Source organism: Trachemys scripta, chromosome 4 (genome assembly GCF_013100865.1).
Source record: "Trachemys scripta elegans isolate TJP31775 chromosome 4, CAS_Tse_1.0, whole genome shotgun sequence".
NCBI classification, from domain to species: domain Eukaryota; kingdom Metazoa; phylum Chordata; order Testudines; family Emydidae; genus Trachemys; species Trachemys scripta.
In genome coordinates this window covers 38,122,530-38,143,516 of record NC_048301.1, presented here as the reverse complement: position 1 = coordinate 38,143,516, position 20,987 = coordinate 38,122,530, and the positions used below count along the sequence as shown (strand labels likewise).

Below are 20,987 nucleotides of genomic sequence, written 5' to 3'. Positions count from 1 at the left end.
GGAGCATAAGCTTTCGTGGGTAAGAACCTCACTTCTTCAGATGCAAGACATCTGACTTGCATCTGAAGAAGTGAGGTTCTTACCCACGAAAGCTTATGCTCCCAATACTTCTGTTAGTCTTAAAGGTGCCACAGGACCCTCTGTTGCTTTTTACAGATTCAGACTAACACGGCTACCCCTCTGATATTTCAGGAATGTGTATCTTTTCGGCTGTGCTTTGTATGAGGTAGATTCGCACAAGAGCCATTCTAATTTTGATCAACAAAAACACTTAAGGGCTTTACCTGAAAATCCTGTCTAGTGATAAATAAGTAAAATTAAATTTCCCACTTAAGAGTAACCTTAAGAAAGTAATGTTTAGATAATGAAAAAACAAAACATAAAATATAAAATAAACCAAAAGTCCATCGATCCATGTTTGTTGTGCTGTGCTGGAATATGCATTTCTTTATTACTAAATAATATTACTAAGTCATTATGTGGACTGTGCAATATTTATGATTACCGTAACTATTTATTTGCTGCTTCAAGTGCTTGGATTTTATAAATGATGTGATGGATAACTACATTGTTATCATTTAGCAAACTTAACTGGTTTTAACAGGGGTTTGAGTTTTTTGGAATTATAATTGTATAAGGTGCCTAGGAGGTTTTTCTGTCTGTATTATTGGGTGTCTCATGCACTACCATTTATCTGGGAAAAATCCACACAGCTTCACTTTATCATCCTATACAGATCAAACCAGAACACTTTATAAAACAAGACACCCTAAAAATCAGTACCCCCCAGGACACCATAAACATCTACTGGAGATGATGATCTTGGAAAAGAAAAACATTTGTGACCCACCTTTGACATTTAACTTTCTAAATTTGTTGTGGGATGTTCCCGTGATATTATCTACTATTAGTACACTGATAACATATGCAATGGAATATTTGTTTCCTCATGATTTCCTTTCTGGGACTGACCCCTCTTCTAGTCCAAGACAAACGAGCTGTGCTTATCATCTAGCAAATACTGGAGCAGTTCAGACTCATCCATGCAGGCTCTGGGGTTTGGCTATGCCCTCTTCTGCCCCTGTGCGAGATCAATGTTTCCAAAATTGTAAGGAAACACTTAATTCTTTATTAGTAGATTAAGCGTCATTTATAAATTAAGTGCTAACTGTGCTATCTTTATACACAGAGACTAAAGAAGCCACACACACACACACACACACACACACACACACACACACACACACACACACACACACACAATTTGTTTCAGGTGGAGAAGGAGTGAGGAGAGGTCAGTCCAGAAAGGAAATAATCAAGTAACAAATTTTCAATTTTGGTTCTGTTTTTGTCTTCCAATCTCGAACAACTGGGAGGTAGGAAGCAGCATGGAAAAATTAGTTCTGAGGAGAAATAAGTAAGGCAGAGGAAAATGTAGCTCCATCCCTAAAATTGGTAGAATTAATCTATTTTGGGACTACTGTTGGAGCACTATCCTTCTGAAGGATATTTTTCTCAGAGGAATGAAATTCAAGATGTAGTGCTTTATAAAAGGGTTGATAGATGAACAGGTGGCCGGATGGTCAGGGATGCCCTCTCTGCCCAGGAGGCTGTCGTGTCACACTGGGTGGGCTCCCGTCCTTTCTGGAATCTGATTATTTGCAGCTCAATATGCTCAAGTGATGCAGCACTTGATCCTAACTATGTGGTATTTGGATGGTTTCAGGCCCATGAAGTTAAAATTGAAAGAAACAAAGTTTTGGGGTAAAGGAAGGAAGAATTTATCCTCCTCTGAGGTACAAAAGGAAGAGTTAACGTTGGCTATGAATGATTCAAACGTATCTTGTTCTTCTGGAAAATTTACTATGTAAGAGCTAAGTATTATTAAGAACAGAGATTTCAAAGACTCTCTTTGCTAATGTGATTGTGACCAGTAAGCGTATTTTTATGGAAAGGAGATACAGGGAGCTGGATATTCTTGGTTTAACAAGATAGATCATGAATAAGGATACGATACTGTCACAGATTCCGTGACTTCCATGATATCTGTGGCATCAGCATGCCACAGTGGTGGGGCTGGAGCAGTGGCCTGAGACTGGGTCAATCCCCGGAGCAGGAACAGTGGCCGAGGCTGGGACAGTAGCTGGGGCAGAGCAGCAGCTGGGGCAGCCCCTGGAGCAGGAGCAGCAGCTGGCAGTCAGCCCCCGGTGAGGCTCCACTGTTAGTCTCCTCCCCCGAGTATTTTTAATAAAAGTCACAGACAGGTCGCAGGCTTCTATGAATTTCTGTTTATTGCCCGTGGTCTGTCTGTAATTTTTACTAAAAATACCAGTGACAAAATTTTAACCTTACTCACGAAGGCTTGTAGTGTTGTAGGTAGATTCCAAGTAGGGAACACTGATTTGGATAGAGATGCTGCTTTAAGGAACATAAAAGTCACCTACTGGAGGTTTGGATGAGTCAACATTTATGACATTTTTTAACACGGAGGCATGAGATGAGTTCTTGCCAAGAGACTGTTACCCACTTAAGTACATGGGAAGGGAGTCTGAAGCTTTTTCCTTTGGGATAGATTGGACTAGGAGCCTTGGGGGATTTACCCTTATAGTATCCCGGAAGGTAAAGATGGTCTACCCCGTTAAGCCATAAGTGCTGAAGAAATCTGATCCACTGAGAGGTGTCTCAGCTGATGTGGAGACTGTCTGCTGGCAGAGGGAGGGTCTATGGGTTGAGAATGTCATGTTCCATGATCAGGTAAGGGATGTGACACAGTGAGAACGTGCTTGGCTGAGTGGCCCCTGTTGGGAGAGAGCTCCAGAAATTTTGGCCCCAAGGAGAAAGGAAAGAATATGTGTGAGCGCACATGTGTAAGCACAAGGAAGGGTGGAAAGAGATTTAAAAGAAAATAAAGAAAGAAGGCACAGTGAACTGCCATTTTGTTTACACTTCCAGAGTCAAAGAATCTAGTGAAAGGGTGGAAAGGGCATGGCCAAACCCCAGAAGGTATGTCTACATTGCAATTAAAAACCCAAGGCTGGCCCACGCCAGCAGACTTGAGCTTGCAGGACTCAGGTTACGGGGCTGCGTAATTGCAGTGCAGATATTTGGACTTGGGCTGGAGCCCGGGCTCTTGGACTTTGCAAGGTAGGAGGGTCCCAGAGCTCATGCTGCAGCCCCAGCCTGAACATCTACACAGCAGTTAAACAGCTCCTTAGCTCACGCCCCACAAGACCGAGTAAGCTGGCACGGGCCAGCTGCACGTTTTTAACTGCAGTGTAGACATATCCAGAGACACATAGACAAGACACAAGGGCCTCCAGTATTTGCAGGAACAGAGATGCTGCTCATTTGTCTTCAACAAAGGTAAGAGATCAGGATCCAGGAACGGATCTTGCTGTATGTGTTGATATCAAAGCGATTTCTTTTTACATTAGGATGCCAGTGAGCAGAAAGGACACATCAAGAATTTTTAATTATTGTATCAGGAAACCTAATAAGAATGGTTATTTGTATTGACTCAACAGCTGAACCAATTAGCAAATCAGTTTGTAAGACTAGATATCAATTGCCACTGATGTTATCAAACAATACTAAGATGAATGTATTTAATCTTTCTATGTGATCAGAGGACTATATGCCTTTATTATCATCGAAAACATCTGAAATACACCCACTACATGATGTTGGGGTTGAAATGAAGTTAACTTGCATCAGCATTGTACAGTAGTTGCACCCTTCATTACAGTATTAACATATATTTTTGTCGGCAGGTTGCCTTAAACCACAATCATAGCTCCTTTGGACATCTTCAAGGGACAGAAAGAAAAATAGACAACATATTCCAGTAAAAACATCTTTATCAAATGAAAGTGAAAAATCCAAGAAAATCAAGTGACATGTGGTTTTGAAAATGTGAAAACCATGCCAGAATTGCTCATAGAAGACTGGAGAGGGTGAATGTAGATAAACATATTCAAGAAGCTAGGAAAAAGAAAACTGGCACAAAAGAGTGTGCAAATTAGCATATAGGAGATCCAGAACACAGTATTACAATACAACTGTGTAAAAATTATAGCTGACTTCCTGTCAGTAAAATTGGATATCAGTAAGACTGGCTGACATTGAAACCATATGCACAGTATGGTTGAACAAAATAGAGAAACACAGTGAACTTGAAATCTAAATGTCAAGTTTATTGTGTTTCTCAATTTTTGTGGTTTTAGAATTACATTTTCCTATTTAGAATATTTTTCTCTCCCTTGCAGCTGTGTGAAAGGCCCACAACAAATGGACACTACTAACTATAGTAGTAAAATGGTGAAATCGACTATACCAGGGATTGGCAACCTTTGGCACGGGGCCCATCAGGGAAATCCGCTGGTGGGCCGGGATGGTTTGTTTACCTGCAGTATCCGCAGGTTCAGCCAATCACAGGTCCGACTGGCCGTGGTTCGCCGTTCCAGGCCAATGGGGGCTGCAGGAAGCGGCGGCCAGCACATGCCTTGGCCCGCGCTGCTTCCCGCAGCCCCCATTGGCCTTTTCTTCCCTGCTGTAGGAAACATTGCTGTGCTAATCGGCAATTACTTCTGCAGGAATCAAAGTAGCACACAGATGAGCAGCATATGGACCCGATCTGAAGCAACATGCACACAGAGATGCACCCTTGCATCCTTGTTTATCCTCAGTAATGAGATATCAGCTTCGATCATCCCCACCTATGGAAAACAGTGCAAGTATTCAGAATAGTGTCACTAGATGCTTGTTGTGATCCCCTTCTGAAATCACCCAGGCCCTCTGTCCCATCTTGCACCTTTCCTGCCTGAGCCAAACTCACCATGTTTAGGGCTCTCACTGTGCTCCGTGCTTGTCAAGGGAAAGTAAGAAAGAGGTAAATGTAATTTTTATGATTAAAGGCTGTGAGTGCACTCACAATATTAACTCTGTGTATTGTTTCTTTTGCTTCTGCAGATGTGCCCTGGATTGCCAGCTCCTACATACCGGCGGAGCACTTCCGCCCCCATGATGAACTGCAATCCATTACCAGAACTCCTAGCAGCAAAAGGTCATGATTTGTACAGTGGGTTAGCTACCCTCGGTGCACTGCTCTCTCTGTCGATGCTAAAGCACTGATTGTGGATGTGCTCTGTTGACATAAGGAACATTGTGTGAACATGCACAAGCATTGTAATTACAGTGGTTTATGATCGTTGACGTAACTTAAGTAGACTTAACTCTAGCTTAGACATGGTCTAATTTAAAATGAGGACTTCTAAGCAAAAAGTAGCTTTCGGATGGGGACAGGAGTAGTAGGATGACTCCAATATTGGAAAATAAACAATATTTTCAAAAGGATTTACATTTTAAAATTAGATGTATGCCTCTAGTTTTGAACTCTGAGGTATTTGGCTGTTGAATAAACTTTGAGAATTTCTTCAAACATAATTTTTCAATGATTAGGGTGTAATTTATTAAGAGATTTGACATGGAGGACTTGGGCATGAGCAGTACAGGTGTTTCACATATTCAAGTTGACAAACTCCCCTTTTACATTAACACAAAATCATGTCTAAAAGTGTTCCTATAATTTTCTCAATGACAGGGCAGATGGCAGCTCCTCATCACCTCTAGGGCTGGTCCCTTGACACCAGTGCAAACATCATATCCTGGTTTTCCAAGCTGGAAACTGATCCAACTGTATCTATGCCACCTTCAAAATATGTTGCATTTGGTGGCAAGCTGTACCATGTATTGTGTATCATAACTATTTAGAGGAACCACAACTCTTATGTAACTGTTATCGGGTATTTCTCGTCTATGTATTCATTTTATTGTATCTTGCATCAAAGCCCTGCACACACTTCAAACAGCTGTCACCTAGGATAAAACAGTTATTTACTGTTCGTAACAGCTGTTCTTCGAGATGTGTTGCTCATGTCCATTCCATGTTAGGTGTGTGCGCACGCCATGTGCAGCATTGCCAGAGATTTCCCACTAGTGGTATCTGGAGGGCCGGTCCTAGCATCTCTTGAAGGCCTGCACTCATGCACCGGTATAAGGGGCGCCACCGGCCCCGCACCCTTCTATTTCCTTCTTGGCGTCAACTCTGATGGCGGGATAGGAGGGTGGGTCATGGAATGTACATGAGCAACACATCTCAAAGAACAAACAGTTACAAAAAAGTTAGGTAACTGTTTTTTCTTCTTCAAGTGCTTGCTCATCTTGCTTCCACGTTAGGTGACTCACAAGCAGTATCCCTGGAGGTGAGTTAGGAGTTCAGGGGCATGCCGATTGTAACACAGCTCTCTCAAAACTGGCATCATCTGTGGCCTGTTGGGTGATCAAATAATGTGACATGAACTTGTGGATTGATGACCATATCACTGCCCTGCAGATGTCCTGCATTGGTATTTGCACCAGGAATACTGCTGAAGATGCTTGCAATTTCATAGACTGGATCTTCACGATGGCCAGAGGTGGGGCCTTCAGCTGTTCATAGCAGATCTGGATACTGGCCACGATCCAGGACAAGATCCTCTGGGATGACACCGGGAGACCTTTCATTTTATCTGTGACAGTGACAAAGAGTTGCGTCGATTTGTGGAAGGGTTTTGTCCTGCCAATATAAACAGGTAGAGAATGCAGACACCATTCTTCTGTTTTGTGCAGTTTCAGGAAAAAGACAGGCAGAAAGATGTCTTGATTGATATGAAACTGCAACACCACTTTGGGTAGAAAGGCTACGTTGGGACGCAGTTGGACCTTATGTTTGAAGAAAACAGTATAGGAAGGTTCCGAGGTCAAAGCTTGAAGATCTCAAACACTTCTGGCTAAAGTGATTGCTACCAGGAAAGCAACCTTCCACAAGAGGAGCAGCAGGGAGCAAGATGCCAAGGGCTCGAAAGGTGGCCCCGTGAGCCTGGACAGGACCAGGCTTAAATCCCAAGGCGGGACTGGGTCACAAACCTGTGGGTAGAGCCTCTCCAACCCTTTAATGAATCTGTTCATCAGCTTCTGGACGAAGATCTGCCTTAGATCGGGTGATAGAACACAGATAGCTGCCAAGTGGACCTTAACTGAAGACAGTAGCAGACCTTGGTGCTTCAGGTGAAGGAGATACTCTAAGATGGACTGCATGGACACCTGCACCAGGCAAAGGCCCCACTTGGGTGTCCAGCAAGTGAAGCGTTTCCACTTGGCCAGATAGGTGGCCATGGTAGAGGGTTTTCTGCTACCTAGGAAAACCTGCTGGACCTGGAATGCCCTCTCCTTGGGATTTAGCCATGCAGCAACCATGCCGTCATGTGTTGTCAAGGCTGATTCCTCACTCTGGGACTTCGAGTGTAGAAGGCGGGAGCCCGCAAGGATTCTAAAAATTAATACTGGCCACTCCAGGCTTGCATTAAACTCCCAAGATTACATTTTCTCTCTGACTTTGGATGCTGCCACCACCCAAATGCAAAAAAACCCTTTGAAACCAGAAAGGCGCACGTGGGAATTCCTTCCTGTGGGATACCCTCAAGCCCTTTCACCCCCCCTTTGGGGAAGAGCTGAGAAAGAAAAACAAAGAAAATCAGCTGTTGCCACCAGCTAATTTAACAACATATGCACAAACCTCTTAGGACACCAAAAATTCAATCCTGTTCTTAAAAAAGGTAAATTTTATTAAAAACAAAAAGAAAGAAAATACATCTGGAACTTAGGCTTTTGCTAGATTTAAAAAACCCACTTACAAAATGTAAACATCAACCTTTAAGATGGACTTCTTGAAGTCCATCTTAAAGGTTACAAGCAAAACAAAAAGCATTTGGGGTTAGCACAGAGGAGTCCACAAGCCAATAAGAGATAAACAGAAATAAACCTAATCACATCTTTCTAGACATTCTCTATTTACTTACATATCTGGGGTTCCAGGTAAGCAATTTCTAGGTATGATTTGACGGTTTTTCATATCTGCCTTAAGCTTCTTACAGCATAACTGCTCGCTTTTCCCCTCTCTCCAGAGAAAAACAACAACAGACAAAGGGAAGGTTTTTCCCTCAATTTTAAAAAGTTCTAGCCCTCCCATTGGCTATTTACTAAACACAGTTACGTAAATCATTGGAGAAGGCTTGCAAACGCAAGGCAGAGAAGGCTGTTCCAGCAACTGTCATGGGCGATAAGAAGGAACTGGAAGGGCGCGGGACCTGGGGCACCCCTTATATTGGCACATAAAGGCACAGGGGGCACTAGCCGGTCCTACGGATACCACTAAGGGAAAAATCTCCGGCGATGGTGCACATGGCATGCGCACACGCCTAACATGGAATAGACATGAGCAAACTCTCGAAGAACTAGGCAATTCTCCAATGTGCTTTTTGGATTCAAAGAGGGAGATGTGGCTGCAAAGATTCACTTCATCTGCTAAGCAAACTATTACTAATAACAGACTTTTGGCCCTATCATGTTACTCATAGTCCAAACACACAGGATGATATTTTCCTTTCCTAGAGGAACAAATCCAACCTAACAGATGCAAATTTCATGGGATGGCCCCAACAAAACTGGGCTAATTCTCCTCAAGAACTGAAGAAGAGTTCTGTATCGCTCTAAAGCCCATCACTATCACCAACAGAAGCTGGTCCAATAAAAGATATTACCTAACCCACCTTGTCTCTCTAATATCCTGGGACTAACATGGCTCTAACAACACTGCAAACTATTTTTCTTCTGTCCTTCATGCTTTTCAATTGATGGCCTTGAAGATTCGTAAACATAAAAAGCACTAAGTGTAACTATTTGTATTTACAGTAGGAATATTGGTTACTTTCTGATTCTCTTAGCTGAGTTCTTGTAAACAAATCATTCCCTAAATGGGAAGCACTTTGCTAGGGGTTGAAAAAAAACCTTAGTTTCAACTCACTTTGTTTCTTGCAAAAAATTTTGACAATAGGGTGGCGTTTACCTCCTCATGCCCATCTCACCATAACAGAATGAATAGAAGTGAAGGCCCACTAAAGTCCATTGATTTCCTTAGATCAATGGGGAATACTCCTCCACATCATGAAATTTCCACTCGCATAGAATCCCAGGGCCTCCCCTGACTTCCCTCCTCCATAGCAGTACTGTACAGTGATTTCTGGATCTGTGCTGCACAGTCCTTCCTTGTCACTGGCTGCTCTGATGCCACCCACCTTTAAATGGAGTTTACCCATATGGAGGAAGAATCCACAAGAGATAATGCTGACTAGTCAGCATTATATTCAGTGAGGAAATGCTCAATAGTTGGGGCACAGAGGTGGGGCAAGTGCCTCCCTCCATAGGGATGCTCTGTGTCATGCCCACCTAACAACAACTAAGTGCTGACCTCACAGAAAGCAGGCAGAGGGACTTCTGCAGGATTAAGCAGGAGAGAAGCGCAGTGTTAACTTCACAGAGTTAACTTCCTCCTACCCTGTGTAGTGAAGGGACACACAGCTTTTCAAGAACACTTTAAGCTGAGACTATTAGGATTATTCCATGTTTGTTTTTTTCAAACACCTACAAATTTGATATAGAACTTTTTCTACCTGCTGAAGAGACTGCATTTTGAATATGAACATGTTCTAGATTAGAGACAATGACTATATTCACTTCCCAAAAGCAACCCAGAATTATACACCAAACAAGAAATTTCTAGAACAGAAAGTCAGTATGACCTGAATATTTGCTTTTGTAGTCCCGCATAATTTATGTATGACGTTCCTTGGCTATACTTCCATGCTGCACATTCCAGCGTTCTTCTTGGGAGCCTCTAGCCAAGGCTGAACCATATTTCTTTGCCAAATTAATACACACAGAATTTTAAAATATTTTAAAAATGTAACTAAGGAAACACCACCCAGTGGAATTATTTTGATGCATATCCTATAAACACAAATAATATCACAGTTCTATTGAGTTTAAACCTTTCTCCTCCCTTGCCTAACCCACTTATCTGTTGTTGTCTCTTTTTGTATCACATCTAGCTTAAGGAATGATCCAGTCACCTTTGTGCTGTCCCACAGAATTCAATGGGATTCATATTATGAGAGGAAGGAAGTGTGAGCTAGTGAATAAAGGATTGGTAGTCAGGAGACCTGGGTTCTATTATTCTCAGCTCTGCCACTAACTTGCTATGTAACCTTGAGCAAGTCACTTCACCTCTCTGTGACTCTGTTTCCCCTCCCACCCTTTGTCTGTCTTGTCTATTTAGATGGCAAACAATCTGGGGCAGAGACTGGCACTTATTCTTTGTAAGGTGCCTTGTACAACAAAAACTCAATCGCAGTTGGGGACTATAGATGCTACTGTAATACAAATAATAAATAACTATCAAACTGACACACTGTCAATTGAAGTCAGTTGTCCCATTGATTTAAACGACACTGTACCAAACACTAAATGCATAGGGCCATAACTCTTTGCAGGATCTGGTCCCAAGGTTCTAAACTCTTTGGGCAGAGACTGTACCTTTTGTCTGGAAAGGGTTATGAACATCTAGGATGATGTATAAACACCACAATCCAGCATTTGACTTTAAGGGAACAACTCACATGTTAAGCACATGCATGAGTGTTTGCTGGATTGGGCCTTAAAATGGATAACATTCTATATTGCTCTATTAAACAGTATAATTCAACGTTCTTCAAATGTACACATGACAATATCTGGAGATATAGGGGTGTTCCATCTACTTCTGAAATACAAAGATGTTTCTGTGAGTAAATATTAGGACAACTGTACTAATTCTCCAAGTAAGTGTCTAGCTTAAAAAATTCATTATTCAGATGCAGAGTGATCTGTATTTTAACAGAATATAGTTTTAATATTTCCCCTAAACAGCAGGGGAACCCTGTAATTTATCATTTACTGAAGACATCTGGTCACTATCCAGGGAGACACCCTCTACTACTATCTGACTCTTATTCTGATGAGTCAAAGAGCCATTCAAATTGAGCTTCTGTTTGATACTTTCATAGAAGACAATTCAGTTACTGAACTTCAGTATTATTAACAGAAGGATACATTATTAGCAGAAGGATATATTATTCTCAGGTCATCCTATTTTCAGGTTCATTTGTAATAATTCTGAGTTCAAAATTAAGCTACAAACTTCAGGTAAAATAGAGTGATAAAATTTAACCACCACTAAAACTTAAAGTGAAAAGGTGTTTTACTATCCTCAGCTCTCTGCTCTCCTGAGATCTCTGAGCACAATAAATTGAGAAGTACAGGTGTAGTTGGCTGAGGCTCTATTTCACCCTGTGGCAAAATGATGAGGTTCCAGTCTTGGGTAAAGATTACACCCTAAAGTTAGATTTAGCCTTTTCACCGTCATCAAAATTGGAGATTAAGAGACCTGTTAGGACATCTAGTCCACCTCCAAGCCAATGAAAGCTTATTTCCTCAATGTGTTCCCCATAACTTTGTCTAGTTCAATTTTAAATGACAAATAACAGGGACGCTACCACCAGCCTTGACAGACTGTGCCACAGTCTCCTAGATCTCAGTGTTTAGAATTTTTCCCCGGGATTTAGTTCAAATTTACTTTTCTTAATACAAATATTTTTAGTTCTGTTCCCTTACACTACCCTAAATTATTTCGCTCCCTTCTCTCTGTCTACACTTTTTAAACACTTGTAGATGGTAACCATTTTGTTACTGATAATATAGCACCCATCATTACAAAGGATCCATGAGCCCTTCACAAATTATGTACTATATGGGAATCACTCCACCTATCACTAAAGAACTGTCGAGTCTTTTGTGAAACTAGAGCAACCATTTAACAGGATAAACAAACTCTACACCAGAGTCTAAGAGAGGAAATAAATAACAGCACACCCAATTAAAATTACTAGGCTAGAGGATCAGATCCTAAAGTAAAACTTTCCAAGGCCAAATAGAATTGACCCTGTCTCTGGAATTTTCTCTCCTTCACAATCCAGAGCCCAAGTCTAGTGAGCTTCCATGTAAACTATTAAAATGAGATCATTAATTTTTCACCCAGCTTTTTTCCTCTAAGTTTCAGCCCTTTCTGAACACTGCCTACATGACACATATCCTCCTGTCAGTTTTCCAAAGGCTCCCATAATGTTGGTGTACCTTGGATGGTTATGAAGGGATGCTGAGAACAGCCTGGCCTTGTATCCATCTCTCAAAAAACTAAGACCATTGCATCTGCAATACTTTCACTCTCTATACTAGTGGGGATAAAATAATAGGCTCATGATCTCAGTCAGCTAATTTGTCTCAATATTTGCCCCATCCCTAGAGCTTATGGTCTTCATTTTTATAGCAAGGTGAAAAAACTGAGGCTTTAAAACTGCATTATCAGTCAGCTACTAGGAATGTTTCTTTCTTTATTTTTAAAACACAGGACATCTTGATCTCTTGCCTGGCTCAGTAATAATTTAATGTAACATGCTAATTCCTGCAAATGAACCTACAAAGCTAGACGGAGGGCTGGAAACTAGAACCTGAATTCTGAGAAATCCATGGTGGCCTTCCTATATGTAATTAATGGTTAAATCTCTATGGTCTCTACATGAGTAAATTGTTCAGAGTGAATAAAAAAATCCTGGTAGTCTGGGCTGAGTCTGACATTAGAGGTTGGATTCTAGCCCAGGAGGAAAAGGAAGAGGAGGAAAATTGTTTTCACAACACAAAGTGCTTTGTCCAACCTGCTCTTTTTGTACATTTCTATTTTGTTGTATGTTTATGGGAAAAATATGCATTTTAAAAAGTCATGTTGCTATATCAAATAAAGTTAGAACAAAGATCTCCACTGGCACAAAGGATTAACAAACCTTTTTTAAACATGAATAGATTTTTCCAGACATTTAGTAAACAACTGCTGAGTACCACCAATGGTTTGGCTTTTTTAACAATTAGGCAGCACTATGACCCCTCAGCAGTGCTTCCCAGGCACTGACTTTGCAAAGATAAATATTGTAAATCAAGATCAGACATGCACTCAGACTGCAAGATTCTGTAGGAAGTTTTCATTGCCTTGATGTGTCTGAAAAGGAAAAGCAACTCCAAGGGTCCATTTGCACTCATGCTGCTATGCTGAACAAGGAAATGATCCCCTCAAGTCATTTTTACAATGTCCCAGTTGATCTGAAGTGGGTTGGAGAAGGGATTTAGCTGTTTGACTAGTTCATAAACCCGTAAGCAAATGGGACTATGATACTGTACAAAACATTTACATTTAAAAACAGTAACACTACTAAAGAGAATAGACAAATATTGTAGATGCAAGAAACAAAACACCGGGGATAAAACAAATGTCACAAAAAATGAACAAGAATGCCAAGCTGCAATGAAGAGTTTAATAATTGTATGGTTGTGTTTTAAAGACAACCTGACATGTGTTGTTACAATTTATTATTATTTTACATTTATAGTATGCCTTTCACCCCAAAGCTCTTCCCAAACTATATCCCTACTGCATCGCTAAAATACAGCTGCTTCTAGCGCAGAGGTTAGCAGCCAAGAGGACAACTGCTGTAAGCTCACTAACTAAACAACAGATTGTGTGATGAAGGGAAATTCTGAACAAAAATATTGTGACAAATCTCTACTCTAACAAAAAGTAAGCCAGAGGGGTCTTTCATATCCATGCAGAAAAGGGAAGATCTCTGTATTTAAGATTTTATCCAATGACCTACAAACTGTAAACTGCATGGGTCTAATTTTAATTTACCTTGGAAGGATGATGGGCCAAGCCAACCCTATCAGGATCTGAACTTTTATTTACAGTGAATCTAGATGATTCAAACCCACTGTTTAGACTACTACGCTATTACTTCCCCTACTTGCAATATCTTTAGAAATATGAAAACTATTTTTCACACTAATTTTATTCTTTTCCATTTACCAAACACTGAATGAGTTTCAGTTTACAAAATTATTCCTTGGCCTATCTTGATCCTACTGTTCATACTAGTAAATACCCCCATCATTCCTCCCTTTAAAAAACAAATCAATGTGTTTTTCCTTAACATGGCCTACAAAGATAGGGGCCTTTTGACAGTGGTCACTTTTCATTGTCTCTTTTCCCTTTTAAACACAAAAAGCCATATGTCCCTGATCATGTGCACTGCCTCCTTCTTACACAGAAACCCAAGGATATTGTAGTGGCTGTATTTGGGGGAACACAGCTATTGTTCTCTTTATGTGCTTCAGGAATCCAAATTGCCAAAAAGGGGACAGGAAAGGAGGAAGGCATAATGCCAGCTAGTGAACAGGAGCAGCTAATGGGAATTTTGCAAGGGAGTTCTCCAACTGAAGGAGGAGTGACTACATGACCCTTTAGATTAGTTTGTTGTCTGCGTGCTTGCACATTGCGGTCTGTTTGTTTGGGTGGCCATGTGCTGAGCCTAGTGGCCTGCTAGGTAGGCTGAGAGCTTCTTAAGGAGGCTTTCATCCGTAAGCCTTTTAGCACCCATTAATCTTTAATCAGGTGGTGGGGCTACTCAGGGAGAACAGAAGTTCAAAACCCATCTCGAAAGCGACCAGAGAAGCTAGCAAAGAGGAGCAGCTAACAGGGGAGTTTTGCAAGGGAGTTTAGAGAGCTAGATACACCTGATTAACATTCTTCCCCCCCCCCCCCCCCCCTGGAAAAAAAAAAAAAAAAAAACAGACAGACAAAACCCAACAAAAAAAGCTGCAGAAGTAAAAAGAATGCAGGCAGAAGTCCAGCATCATTGTGGGGGCAATCCAGCTTATTGCACTGAATACACTATGTACAATTACATGCCTTGTAGGCAGATGGAGTATGTGTGTATTCGGTGCAAGGAGCTCATGGCTCTCAGAGACCAAGTACAGGCCCCGGACACCGAGTGGCTGAACTGGATGAGCTAAGGGAGACAGAGAGATACGTAGATGAGACTTTCTGGGACATCCCCAATCTGACAGCCTCGGTACTACTGAGGAGGATGAAAGTCTCGGGGAAGGAGAACATCAATATGGAGCAGAGGGAAATGATCCCATAGTTGGGACCCTCCCTCCAGATGATATCACAGTTTCCTCTCGCACTGAGTATAACTCTCTGGGGGAGGGAATCCCAGTTATTAGGAAGAGACAAGTCATAGCAGTAGTGGTGGATTTGATCATTACATACATAGATGGCTGGGTTTGTGATTACCGGGAAAATGCATGGTGAATTGCCTGCTGGATATGAAGTTTGTGGATCTCTCAAGACATCTAGACAGCCTTATGTGCAGTCCTGGGGGGAGGGAGGGGTGGTCATGGTACATGTATATACCAATGACCTAGGAAAAGGTAGGAGAGAGGTCCTGGAGGTCAAATTTAGGCTGTTAGGTAAGAGATTGACATCTAGGACCTCCATGGTTCATTCTCTGAAATGCTTCCAGTTCCACGCGCAGGGCTAGTTTGACAGGAAGAACTGCAGGGTCTCAATGCATGGATGAGACAATGGTGTAGGGAGGAGGGGTTCAGATTTATTAGGAACTGGGGAATCTTTTAGAAAAGGAGGAATCGGTACAGGAAGGATGAACTCCACCTAAACCAAAATAAAACCAGATTGCTAGCATCTAAAATTGAAAAGGTTGTAGAGGAGTTTTTAAACTAAGGCCTGGAGGAAAGCCAACAGGTACAGAGGAGCACAAGGTTCGGACATAGACTTCCATTAGAGGAGTATATTAATGGGGATTCTATATATCCTAATAAGAAGAAGAGGATGGAAGTTGATAAAGTACAGATAGGAACTGAAGAAAAACAGTCAAATGAAAAAAAGTCCCATTTAATTACATCACAAAATGACAGAGAGCTAAAAAGTGACACATTTTATAAGGGCTTGTGTAGCGAGGCAGAGTAGCCTCCCTCCGGACTGGACAGCAAAGGACAACTACACTCCCCTAGTGGGTGGAGCCAAACCCACCCCCTCGCCAGAAGTACCAGGGCAGACAGGAAGTATAAAGGGAGGGCTCTGCAGCTCAGTTGTGCAGAAGGCAGGGAAGGAGATGGACACCTCCACTCTGCTGTGGCACCTGGGAGCTGAATTTGTGCTCTGTAGCACACTGCCCCTGGAGGAGACAGACCCAGAAGGGGAGTTGCCAGGACTGCCGTCCACTGTGTACCCAGAGGAGCCAGAGGACCTGTGGATTCCAGAGGTACTAAACCCTGGGGAGGTAGGAAGTAGTCCAGGGGTAACCAATGATTGTTCAGCTACATTGCTGACTGTTTCTAGGTCAGCATGTTGCGGCTGGATTCTCGCTGACCCAATGGCGGACCACTCCCCTGCTGTTCGGGCCCTCGGCTGGGACATGATAGAGTTGGGAGGGCCCATCTCCCTCTACCCCTGCCACTCCACCTGTGCGATGGCAGACTCCCCACCATAGGCCTGTGTACATCTATTGTTCATCAAGCTAGGATGCTAGCCTCGGTTGGTGTCCCCCCCACCCCTTCCAAAGCCCCTAGACTGTGTGGGTGCTCATCCCTACCTGAGCCCTGAACTGATTTTTTTTAATTGCGATTAATTTTGGGGGGTTTATTGCGTGAGTTAACTGATTAATCAACAGACCTAGTTGAAACTATAGTAAAGATTCAGAATTGCCAGACACATAGTTGAGCATGATTTGTTTGGGAAGAGTAATGTAATGGGAAATCTCACCAATCTATTAGAATTTTTTGAGGGGATCAACATAGGTGGATAAGGGTGGTCCAGTGGATATAGTGTACTTTCAGAAACCCGTTGACAAAAGTTCCTCACCAAAGGCTCTTAAGCAAAGTAAGCTGTCATGGGACAAGAGGGAAGGTCCTCTTATGAATGAGTAACTGGTTAAAGGACAGAAAACAAAGGGTAGGAATAAATAGTCAGTTTTCACAATGGAGAGAGGTAAATAGTGGTGTTCCTCAGGGATCTGTACTGGGCCCAGTACTGTTCAACATATTCATAAATGATCTGGAAAAAAAGGTAAAGACCGAGGTGGCAACATTTACAAACAATATAAAATTATTCAAGATAGATAAGTTCAAAGCAGACTGCGAAGAGTTACAAAGGGATCTCACAAAACTGGGTGACTCGGCAACAAAATGGCAGAGAAAATGCAATGCTGATAAATGCAAAGTAATGAGCACATTGGAAAACATAATCCCCACTATATATACAAAATGATGGTGACTAAATTAGCTGTTACCACTCAAAAAAGAGATCTAGGAGTCATTGTGGATAGTTCTCTGAAAACATTGACTCAATGTGCAGCAGCAGTCAAAAAAAAACTAACAGAATGTTAGGAGCCATTAGGAAAGGGAAAGATAAGACAGAAAATATCATAATGCTACTATATAAATCCATGGTACTCCCACATCTTGAATACTGCGTGAAGGTCTGGTCACTCATCTCAAAAAAGATATATTAGAATTTGAAAAGGTACAGAGAAATGCAACAAAAATTCTTCTGTATGAGAAAAGATTGAAAAGACTGGGACTTTTCATCTTGGAAAAGAGACAACTAAGAGGGGAATGATAGAGGGCTATAAAATTATGACTGGTGTGGCGAAAGTGAATAAGGGGGTGCTATTTACTCCTTTACATAACACGAAAACAAGCGGTCACCCAATGAAATGAATATGCAGCAGATTTAAAACAAACAAAAGGAAGTACTTGTTCACACAACACACAGTCAACCTGTGGTACTGTTACAAGAAAACAGAACTTGACAGAACTGCAGCCATTTTGTATACTCAGCCACCATTAACTGGAAGTGAGACCACCACACAGTCAGGAATAATTTGGCCTTTGCCTAAGCAGACAAAACAGCTGTATGACTGCAATGTTGCTGATAAGAATAAATAAAGTGACAAACTCATAAAATGGGAGGGAGTGTGAATAGTTGACCTTGGACCTGTGTGTCTATGACCACGAGTTTTTTTTGCTGGGACTTGCATCGTTGCTAAGAAGAATTATGAGTTATTTGCTGATGCTAGGAAAATTGTTAGCCCACTAGGGGGTTAATATAAATTATGTGCTTTGTTTTGAGCAACCTATAAAAGGATTAATTAGCATGTTCAATTTGGAGAAGCTTGGAGAAGCTTTTGAAGAGCTAGGAGTCTGACGTCCAATTTTAGATATGTGCTTTAGACTGAATAAAAACAAGGATTTTTTAGGTAAAAGCACTCTTGTGTGTACCAATCATTTGTCAGACAGAGGAGCTACATCCATATTGTTTTATGTCCTGAAACCGCCTGAAAAACCAGGACTAGTTATCATAGTTTCATGTTCACAAAATCCTGGGTAACATAACTTGTTACCAGAGGTCTGTTGTGAAGACCAAAACTACAACAGGATTTAAAAAAGAACTAGATAAGTTCACGGAGGATAGGTCCATCAATGGCTAGTAGCCAAGAGGATCAGGGATGCAATCCCATGTTCAGAATGCCCTTAGCCTCTGATTGCCAGAAGCTGGGAGACAGGATACTGGGCTAAATGGACCATTGGTCTGACCCAGCATGGCTGTTCTTATGTTCAATGGTGTGACCCATGGCCAGAAAGGGGTAAGCATCTTGCAAGCTAATTGACACAAATTCAACCTTCAGGGACATATTGGTTGATAATGTTTGTGCGATTACATATATATTGTTAGAGATTAACAATGTAATCATAGTCCCAGTCTATACTGTATTCTGTTAATTCAGAGATCAAAAGGACATCTTAACATTTAAATGAACTGTAAACATAGTGATGTCACTGTATTTGTCTCTCTTTGAAATGTAAGGCAAATCACCTGCTACTGGTGGAGAACAGGCAATTGCCTTATGTTAATCTGTGTAGCTAATTTGGTGATGCTTAGGAAATAGGTCTACTTCAAAATCTCAATGATTGCCTATTGTTCGCCTAAGAACTCCGAGCTGTCAGGAGAAGGCCTGGAACTGGATTAAAAACCCTTTGGTTCCTGATCCTTTTTTTCTCAGATCTGCTTGATGCTTTATGCAGGGGAAGCATGAGTCATAAGACTGAGATCTCCAGTCCCATCTGGATCACCCTGAATATGAACTTTGGACTATAACCTATGGACTAATTCAGAAAGAACTCTTTGCAACTACAAAGCTCACCATCTCTACTATGAATCTGATATCAGAACTGTGTTCATATCTGTATGCATACTGATCTTTTAACCAATACACTCTCCCTTTTCTTTTAAAATAAATGTTAATTTAGTTAATAAGGATTGGCTGTATGTGTGTATTTAGGTGAGATCTGAAATATTCATTAACCTGGGAGGTAATGTGGCTGATCCTTTGGGATTGGTAGAACTTTCTTATATGATGAATAAAATTTTCAGTAATCATCATATTTGACTTGGGTGTCTGTGTGGAGGCCTAAGGCTGGGTTGCTTTAAGGGAACCAGTAAGGTATTATAGAAGCTGTTTTATGCTGGCTTGGTGAATCTAAGTATTGGAATATCCACCAGCTTTGGGGATTGTCTGCCCCATTCTTTGCAGTTCACCCTAATTGAGTAACCTCAGTGTAGCTCCCTGGAACCCTGGTAACAAATGGATATTCTAGGAAGAGCAGGCAAGGGATAGTGCAAGCCTATGCACTCCCTCTGTATACTGGAGAGCTTGGGTGCGATGATGCCCTCTGATTTACAACCCTTTCCTGGGCTCCCCAGGGCAATAATTACATGCCACAATATAGTTCTAAATTTTAGTGGGAATTATTACTTCAACTTTTTTAAGTTTAGTTTTCTTTCCTATACCACAGCTTACGACATTGTAAAATGCAGTTTTGAAGGACATTAATACATTTTCTAGATTAGTTGCTTCAAGTATCTTAGTGGGGAGGAAGGAGAATGACATTAAAAAGAGGTTACAGAATTTAGTCTGTGAAAGTGATTACATTATATGAGCAGCAACTGGTTTCTTTTCAACAAAAGCTCAGTAGGCTGCTTAAAGCCCAGAAATGTTGTATATATAGCAGATAGGACCCACTGGCTTGATAGGCAGAATGCTTCATAAGGAGTGTTTTTTGCTCTATTAAGGCCTTGGCTCGATTAGGGTTTAGTGCAAGTTGTAGTGTAGATGCATTGCACCAGTGTAAATTGTGATTTACAACAATACATCTTACCCTGGTTTGAGACTGAGGAAAACTGCTTTTGGACAAATCAGAGTTGTAACCTGGCTCTCGCCGGCCTAGGCCCCAAAAACACCCAGAGACCAACCGAGGTGCAGCACCCGTGTCCTTTTGTTGTTTGTGTCCGTTCCCACCACCTACTATTTATAAGTATTTACAGAGACCAAGACTCTTGGAAACTACTAGCTTCCCAGCCAGCAGGGATCTAGAGCCCACGCTCCTCCCTTTCCTGTCACCCCCTCCTTCTTGTCTCTTAGCCAGCTTTATAGGGCAGGCTGGCTACCCAGGCCTGCAGGTGGATCCCCTCTGGTAATTAGGGCGTGGCCCCTCAGCCAGCCCAACTAACCCTTTTTCCTCTGGAACAGGGCTAACAGGGGCCTGGCTTGTTTCTCCTAGCCAGCACCCTGTTACAGAGTTTACATCAGTACAGTACATCTATACTAAGGGGCTTGCACTAGTGTAGATTCATCAGTGGCTGAAATTCCCAGTGTTGACAAGGCATCAAACTATATTTCCCAATCTCTTCAGGCAACTGTTCCAGTTTATCAATAAAAATACCACCTTCTAAAGATCTTGACTTTATTGCCCAAACCTCCCTTTTAATTGTGCATTCTCCTAATGAACTAGAGCAGGGATCGGCAACCTTTGGCCCGCGGCCCGTTTGTTTACCAGCCGTGTCTGCAGGTTCGGCTGATTGCGGCTCCCACTGGCCACGGTTCGCCGCTCCAGGCCAATGGGGGCTGCAGGAAGCAGTGTGGGCCGAGGGATGTGCTGGCCTTGGCTTCTCGCAGCCCCCATTGGCCTGGAGCGGCGAACCGCGGCCAGTGGGAGCCGCAATCGGCCAAACCTGCGGATGTGGCAGGTAAACAAACTGGCCTGACCCGCCGGGG

At 42.0% G+C, this 20,987-nt stretch overlaps 1 protein-coding gene across 1 annotated transcript in view; it reads right to left on the bottom strand.

Moving 5' to 3' along the window:
- The window catches only part of CEP128 (centrosomal protein 128), a 406,629-nt gene that overhangs the window by 76,049 nt on the left and 309,593 nt on the right, over positions 1–20,987 (bottom strand). The window lies entirely within an intron of this gene.